Source organism: Mobula birostris, chromosome 3 (genome assembly GCF_030028105.1).
Source record: "Mobula birostris isolate sMobBir1 chromosome 3, sMobBir1.hap1, whole genome shotgun sequence".
Classification (NCBI taxonomy): Eukaryota; Metazoa; Chordata; class Chondrichthyes; order Myliobatiformes; family Myliobatidae; genus Mobula; species Mobula birostris.
Window position 1 is genome coordinate 228,039,660 of NC_092372.1, and position 8,984 is coordinate 228,048,643.

An 8,984-nucleotide genomic window follows, 5' to 3' on the forward strand; every position below is an offset into this window, starting at 1 on the left:
ACCAGAGAGCGAGATGTCATTCAGCTAGTCGCCACGGTAACCCTGACCACCTTCCCCACAGCCCAATGGATTGGGCTACAGTTGCAGACTCACTCGGGCGTTTTCACGCACGGCAGTGCAACTCACAACTGCCCCAGGAGAGTTTGATGGGATGATGTGGAGGGAGCTTCACTGTGTGTCTGACCCAAGTTGTGTGTGTTGGGACGGTGCGGGGGAAGTTTCACTCTGTGTCTGACCCCGGGAGTGTGTGATGGGACGGTGTGGAGGGAGTTTCACTCTGTGTCTGACCCCGGGAGTGTACGATGGGATGGTGTGGAGGGAGCTTCACTCTGTGTCTGACCCCGGGAGTGTGTGATGGGACGGTGTGGAGGGAGTTTCACTCTGCGTCTGACCCTGGGAGCGTATGATGGGACGGTGTAGAGGGAGCTTCACTCTGTGTCTGACCCCGGGAGTGTGTGATGGGACGGTGTGGAGGGAGTTTCACTCTGTGTCTGATCCCAGGAGTGTGTGATGGGATGGTGTGGAGGGAGTTTCACTCTGTGTCTGACCCTGGGAGTGTGTGATGGGACGGTGTGGAGGGAGCCTCACTCTGTGTCTGACCCCGGGAGTGTGTGATGGGACGGTGTGGAGGGAGTTTCACTCTGTGTCTGATCCCAGGATTGTGTGATGGGACGGTGTGGAGGGAGCTTCACTCTGTGTCTGACCCCGGGAGTGTGTGATGGGACGGTGTGGAGGGAGATTCACTCTGTGTCTGATCCTGGGAGTGTGTGATGGGACGGTGTGGAGGCAGCTTCACTCTGTGTCTGATCCCGGGAGTGTGTGATGGGACGGTGTGGAGGGAGCTTCACTCTGTGTCTGACCCTGGGAATGTGTGATGGGACAGTGTGGAGGGAGATTCACTCTGTGTCTGATCCCGGGAGTGTGTGATGGGACGTTGTGGAGGGAGCTTCACTCTGTGTCTGACCCCGGGAGTGTGTGATGGGACGGTGTGGAGGGAGATTCACTCTGTGTCTGATCCCGGGAGTGTGTGATGGGACGGTGTGGAGGCAGCTTCACTCTGTGTCTGATCCCGGGAGTGTGTGATGGGACGGTGTGGAGGCAGCTTCACTCTGTGTCTGATCCCGGGAGTGTGTGATGGGACGGTGTGGAGGCAGCTTCACTCTGTGTCTGATCCCGGGAGTGTGTGATGGGACGGTGTGGAGGGAGTTTCACTCTGTGTCTGATCCCGGGAGTGTGTGATGGGACGGTGTGGAGGGAGTTTCACTCTGTGTCTGATCCCGGGAGTGTGTGATGGGACGGTGTGGAGGGAGTTTCACTCTGTGTCTGATCCCGGGAGTGTGTGATGGGACGGTGTGGAGGGAGTTTCACTCTGTGTCTGATCCCGGGACTGTGTGATGGGACGGTGTGGAGGGAGTTTCACTCTGTGTCTGATCCCGGGAGTGTGTGATGGGACGGTGTGAAGGGAGTTTCACTCTGTGTCTGATCCCGGGACTGTGTGATGGGACGGTGTGGAGGCAGCTTCACTCTGTGTCTGATCCCGGGAGTGTGTGATGGGACGGTGTGGAGGGAGTTTCACTCTGTGTCTGACCCCGGGAGTGTGTGATGGGACGGTGTGGAGGGAGTTTCACTCTGTGTCTGATCCCGGGTGTGTGTGATGGGACGGTGTGGAGGGAGTTTCACTCTGTGTCTGATCCTGGGAGTGTGTGATGGGACGGTGTGGAGGGAGTTTCACTCTGTGTCTGATCCCGGGACTGTGTGATGGGACGGTGTGGAGGGAGTTTCACTCTGTGTCTGATCCCGGGAGTGTGTGATGGGACGGTGTGAAGGGAGTTTCACTCTGTGTCTGATCCCGGGACTGTGTGATGGGACGGTGTGAAGGGAGTTTCACTCTGTGTCTGATCCCGGGAGTGTGTGATGGGACGGTGTGGAGGGAGTTTCACTCTGTGTCTGATCCCGGGAGTGTGTGATGGGACGGTGTGAAGGGAGTTTCACTCTGTGTCTGATCCCGGGACTGTGTGATGGGACGGTGTGAAGGGAGTTTCACTCTGTGTCTGATCCCGGGAGTGTGTGATGGGACGGTGTGAAGGGAGTTTCACTCTGTGTCTGATCCCGGGACTGTGTGATGGGACGGTTGGGGAACATTTAACCCTCTTCATGTTCTTGGGCCTAACCATTACAAACCCTCCCAAACCACACTAAGAGGGTGCGGTTAGAACGAGGCCCCATAGAAGGAAGGGACTTCCCTCGTGATTTCCTGACAATCCGTGATGGAGGAGCCATCAGCAGCCAGTAACTCTACCAACTGCTTCTGGACACCCCTCCATGTCTCCAAAGAATAGAAGGGTGAGGCACAGTCCAATCCCTCCAGCATTTGGATCCGTGACCTCACGCACTTGCCTTGGGATTGCTCAAGCTGCAGAACCCTCAGCGTGTCCTCCCTGTCCTGGCACTGGCCCGGATCTCCAGTGGTCAGAGCGAGACGGGGGCTCTAAGCTGAGCGCTCTCTCTCCAGACGCCCAGTCTCAGAGCTCCGTCCCTTAGTCAACGCCCTAGTCTACTCCACTCCTGACACAGAAAACAGACCCCACCATAGCCGCGGGAAGCAAAAGTCCTCCCGCCTGTCCCTCAGGTGGCCCAGAACGGATCCCAGAACCGGCTGTCCCCCAACAGCCCGTTGTTAAATGCCGATCTGCGGTCCGCACCCACAAGCGCAGAGGGGAAAACTGCGCCAGCATGAGGTGGTGGTCCGACACGGCACTGGCCGTGGGGAGGCCACTCATACGTGGGAGATGTACGCCCAAGGGATGTACAAACAGTCTGTGCCAGACCCTCCCCACCAACACTTCTTCAAGAAGGTGCTAGATTCAGCCAGGTGTCCGCCAAGGCAAAGGAGCCTACTGGCTCTATTAACTTCTTCACCGACACCGGGTCACGCTGGATCAGAGCGGTCCTGCTCCTCGAGAGTGCAGTTAAAACCCCTCTCGAGGTCAGCACGGTCCCCTGGGTCGATGGAACTCAGCAGGGTGGACGCCTGACAGAACAGGCGCATCAGGAGATGGAACAGGAGAGGGAGGGAGGAGAAGATGGTGGCGCGACACAGCGCGCGCGCCCTCTGCGGTGAAAGATATCGTATTTGTAAGTAGGATGCCGTGCACAATCCTGATTTGATGGAGATGGACGTGAGAAGCACGGAGGAACATCTGGAGTAACTTCTGAAATGCCCGGTTCGCTGCCGCTGCTACTGTGCGATCGAGAATCTCCGGAGGGGAAGGCCCCAAATCCTCGGCTTTGCCTGTTGCTGGCGGCCGGGGCCGGGGTCAAAGCGCTCGGCAGAGATGGTGCTCAGTGCTCGGTGTCGGAGAGCTGGTCAGAGGCTCAAAGTTTTTGGACGGACTCGGAATTGGCTGTGGTCGGGTGCTTCCAGGGTGCTGCATCGACAAGTTTGTGGCGCTGGAAGCTCATGGCAGGAAGAGTTTCTCCCTTCAACCATCTGTGTGAGATGATGGGACTTTCGACAGACTTTGGGACTTTTTTTTTACCGTTCCCATGATCTGTTCTTTATCAAATTACAGTATTGCTTCCACTGTTGTAACCATATGTTATAATTATGTGGTTTTTGTCAGTTTTTCAGTCTTGGTCTGTCTTGTGTTTCTGTGATATCACACCAGAGGAATATTGTATCATTTCTTAATGCATGCATTACTAAATGACAGTAAAAGAGGGCTAATCTAATCTGGAACGCCCCCGCCCCGTACACAAGGTGTGGGAGCTTGCCATCCAGGTGCACGGCGAGGTGGAACTGCTGGCCAGGAACGTCATCCTACTGCAGCTGCAGCCGAGGCGATTCGTGTAGACCCTCCCTGCCACTCCAGCAGCCAGGGAGGTTCATATCCCGGGGTGGTATGGGTTTCCTGTAGGAGACTCCCCACAATTCTCCCATCTCTGAGGACAGAGGGATTGCTAAACCTGTGGAGAGAACCTCTGCTGCCATTTACATTGAGGCTTTTACATTCATGTCAGGAGCACACTAGGCCTTGGCGCCAGGACCCTTCCTGGTGAGAGTGGAGCCTCTCTTCACCTGTCTACCCCCAGAAAGAGCAGGACTGCCCTTTGCCCTGTGAGCCCCGGTGGTGCCAGAGCCACCTCGTGACCCCCTACCCTCCGAAGGAGTGAGGCTGCTTCATAATCTGATGTCCCTCACCAGGTCATCCAGGAAGGCCCCATCATTTTCCCCTGTTCACTCTGTGCCTGACCCCGGGAGTGTGTGATGGGACAGTGTGGAGGGAGATTCACTCTGTGTCTGACCCCGGGAGTGTGTGATGGGACGGTGTGGAGGGAGTTTCACTCTGTGTCTGACCCAGGGAGTGTGTGATGGGACGGTGTGGAGGGAGATTCACTCTGTGTCTGACCCCGGGAGTGTGTGATGGGACGGTGTGGAGGGAGTTTCAGTCTGTGTCTGACCCCGGAAGTGTGTGATGGGACGGTGTGGAGGGATATTCACTCTGTGTCTGACCCCAGGAGTGCGTGATGGGACGGTGTGGAGGGAGTTTCACTCTGTGTCTGACCCTGGGAGTGTGTGATGGGACGGTGTGGGGGGAGATTCGCTCTGTGTCTGACCCCGGGAGTGTGTGATGGGATGGTGTGGAGGGAGTGTGTGTTGGGATGTTTAGGAGGGAATTCAATCTCTCACCCTGTAATTCACTAAGCAAGTCAGATGTCAGAATGATTCTTACCGTCTTCAAGGATGTGATGGTCAAGGAGCAGGGGATCAACTGCAAAAGGAAAGAAACGTCTTGAGCGGCCATCCAAAAATCTGGTGGAATTTCCACCTCCTGAGAGTCAGGAAGCCCTGCCCATCTGGGTTAACCCCTTTCCAGCTGGCTCTGAAGGCCTACAAGTTATAGCTCGTGCAGTGCTCAATTGTTAACCCCTCCACTCCTGGTCTCTCCTCTCTTCCCCCACTCAAGATGCTTCACTCTGTGTCTGACCCCGGGAGTGTGTGATGGGACGGTGTGGAGGGAGTTTCATTCTGTGTCTGACCCCGGGAGTGTGTGATGGGACGGTGTGGAGGGAGCTTCACTCTGTGTCTGACCCTGGGGGTGTGTGATGGGACGGTGTGGAGGGAGTTTCACTCTGTGTCTGTGGTAAAGAAGGGAAATACAATGTTGGCATTCATTTCAAGGTGAATGGAATATTAAAACAAGGAGATAATGCTGAGCCTTTATAAAACACTAGTCAGGCTGCACTTGGAGTATTGTCAACAGTTTTGGGCCCGATATCTCAGAAGGAATGTGTTTTCATCGGAGAGAGTCCAGAGCAAGTTCATGAAATGTTTCTGGGAATGAAGGGGTTAACATATGAGGAGCGTTTGGCAGCTTTGGGCCTGTACTGACTGGAATTTAGAAGAATGTGTGGGGATCTCATTGAAACCTATCGAATGTTGAAAGGATTAGATAGGGTGGATATGGAGAGGATATTTCCTCTGGTGGGGTTATCCAGAACTACAGGGCAGTTTCACAATTGAGGGGTGACCCTTTTGAACAAAGGTAAGGGGAAATTATTTTAGCCAGAGAGTAGTGTAACTGTGGAATGCACTGCCACAGACAGCTGTGCGGACAAGACCGTGGGTATACTTAAAGCAAAAATTGATAGTTTCCTGATTGGTCAGGGCATCAAAGGTTATGGCCTGATTGAATTTTCTGAGGATGTGACTAAACACATTGATGAAGGTAGAGCAGTAGATGTAGTGTATATAGATTTCAGCAAGGCATTTGATAAGGTACCCCATGCAAGGCTCATTCAGAAAGTAAGGAGGCCTGGGATCCAAGGGGACATTGCTTTGTGGATCCAGAACTGGCTTGCCCACAGAAGGCAAAGAGTGATTGTAGACAGGTCATATTCTGCATGGAGGCTGGTGACCAGTGGTGTGCCTCAGGGATCTGTTCTGGGACCCCTACTCTTTGTGACTTTTATAAATGACCTGGATGAGGAAGTGGAGGGATGGGTTAGTAAATTTGCTGATGACACAAAGGTTGGGGGTGTTGTGGATAGTGTGGAGGGCTGTCAGAGGTTACAGCAGGACATTGATAGGATGCAAAACTGGGCTGAGAATTGGCAGATGGAGTTCAACACAGGTAAGTGTGAGGTGGTTCATTTTGGTAGGTCAAATATGATGGCAGAATATAATATTAATGGTAAGTCTCTTGGTAGTGTGGAGGATCAGAGGGATCTCAGGGTTCGAGTCCATAGATCACTCAAAGCAGCTGCGCAGGTTGACTCTGTGGTTAAGAAGGCATACGGTGCATTGGCCTCCATCAATTGTGGAGTTGAGTTTAAGAGCCGGGAGGTAATGTTGCAGCTATACAGGACCCTGGTCAGACCCGACTTGGAGTACTGTGCTCAGTTCTGGTTGCCTCACTACAGGAAGGACGTGGAAACCATAGAAAGGGTGCAGAGGAGATTTACAAGGATGTTGCCTGGATTGGGGAGCACGCGTTATGAGAATAGGTTGAGTGAACTCGGCCTTTTTTCCTTGGAGCGACGGGGGATGAGAGGTGACCTGATAGAGGTGTATAAGATGATGAGAGGCATTGATCATGTGGATAGTCAGAGGCTTTTTCCCAGGGCTGAAATGGTGAACACGAGAGGGCACAGTTTTAAGGTGCTTGGATGTAGGTACAGAGGAGATGTCAGGGGTAAGTTTTTTTACGCAGAGAGTGGTGAGTGTGTGGAATGGACTGCCGGCAACAGTGGTGGAGGCGGATACGACAGGGTCTTTTAAGAGACTCCTGGACAGGTACATGGAGCTCAGGAAAATAGAGGGCTATGGGTCACCCTCGGTAATTTCTAAGGTAAGGACATGTTCGGCACAGGGCCTGTATTGTGCTGTGGGTTTTCTATGTTACTATGTTTCTCAGGCAGGTGTATTGGGTTGAATGGGATCTGGAATCAGCCATGATGGAATCGAGGAGCAGACTCAATGGGCCGAATGGTCTAATTCTGTTCCTATGTCTTATGGTCTTATGATCCTGGGAGTGTGTGATGGGACGTTGTGGAGGGATGGAGACAGCCTTCAGTCTTTTTACCCTGTAATTCATTTAGAAAGTCAGACATTGAACTGATTCTTACCTTCTTCAAAGACCAGGATATCAACTGGAGAAGGAAATAAACGACTTGAGCAATTGTCCAATAATCTGATGGAATTTCTACCTCCTGAGAGTCAGGAAGTCCTGCCCATTTGGGTTAACCTCTTCCCTCCAGGGTCTGTAGCCCTGCAGGTCACAGTTCCTCCAGTGCTTTTAACAACTCTATTCATGGTCTCCCTCCTCCTCCCCATCCCTCAAGATGTTTCACTCCAAGACCACGGTTGTGACCTTGGGCTCCAACCCTTGCTGCAATCAGGCTAAACTCATTAAGCCTCAGTGAGGATGGTGGGAAAGTCAATCTGAGCGTGGACTGGAGGAGCTTCCTAATGTCAACATGCAGGAGGGAAGTGGCAGTCAGCTACTGAGGGTCAAAGGTCCATTTCTCCAATTGTATAGAGGTGACTGGAGCCACTGAGCCTCATTCGCTCTGAGGCAAAGAGAGTAAGGATAGAGTTAGGAAGAGCAATGGTGATAGAATTCTCGATAGAATGGAGCACTGATAGACGTCCCTGTGGCCGTAAGCAAGACTTCAGCGTGGTGTGTTGTCTCCCTGGTGCCAGGCTCAAAGATGGCCCACAGCAGGTGCTGGACATTCTGAGCGGGGAGAGTGAGCAGCCACAAGTCACGGTCCATACACCTAGCAATGACATAGGCAGGAGCAGGGAAGAGTTCCTGCAAAGGGATTTTACGGAGCTCGGTTGGAAGTTAGAGAGTAGGACCTCATTACAGAAGTGATGTAGAGAGGGGGTGAGCTCTTGGCAAACGTTGGACAACCTTGGATTGTTTTCTCGGGAACATCTGAATGTTTTTCCCAGCGTAGAAATGTCAAGTTCCAGAAAGCATGTACTTAAGGTGAGGGGGGGAAGTGGAGATTAGGTTTTACAGACACTGAGTGGTAGGACCCCGGGATGGGCTAGCAGGGGTGGTGTTGGAAGCACGTACAATCGAGGTGTTTAAGTAACTTTTCAATGGGCACGTAAGTAGTCAGGGATGGAGAGTTGTGGTTCATTGTTGCAGGAAGAAGAGATTCAGTTTAATCTGACATCACATCCAGCACAGACGTAATGGGCAGAAAGGCCTGTTCCTCTGAGATTCAAAGACACAGCACAATACAGGCTGTCTGCCCAACGAGCCTGCGACACCCAGTTATACTCACGTCACCAATTCACCTACTAACCCAGTAGCCAGGCCAACACACCACCTCAGTATTCCACCACGTAGGGTCTCACGCTTCATGGAACTCGGCACAGTGGGTGGCAGAATAACGCAGTGGTGAGCGTAACTCTGTAACCAGAGAGACGCAGTGGTCAGGGTAACTCTGTAACAGAGCCAGCGACCCAGGCTTGATACCGCTGCCTGCAAGGAGTTTGTACGCTCTCCCCATGACCGTGTGGGCTTCCTGCGCGTGCTCCGATTTCCCCACACAGTCCAAAGGCGTACAGGTTAATGGGTTAATGGGTCACGTGGCTGTAACTGGGTGGTGCAGACTCATTGGGCTGGAAGTGCCTGTTAATGTGCTGTAGCTCTAAGTTAAGTTTTTATAAAATTGATTACGTTGCTGCTGAAATGTTTTCACAGGTGGGGGAATCTAGAATGAGGAGTCAGATTTACACATTTGTGGGTAAAACGCTCGTGTTTCGGAACCTCATGGAGGGTGCAGAATCTCTGGAATTCTCTCCCAAAGGAGGGATGGAGCAAGCGGGATCATTTGGGAGATATGGAAAGAGGAAGTAGTTCAATTTTCGAAAGATCAGAAAGTTGAGGGGCACAGTGAATGGACGCTGGAGAGGAGGTCTGCAGAAAATCTACAACGTTCACATTAAATTGTAGGCTAGGCCA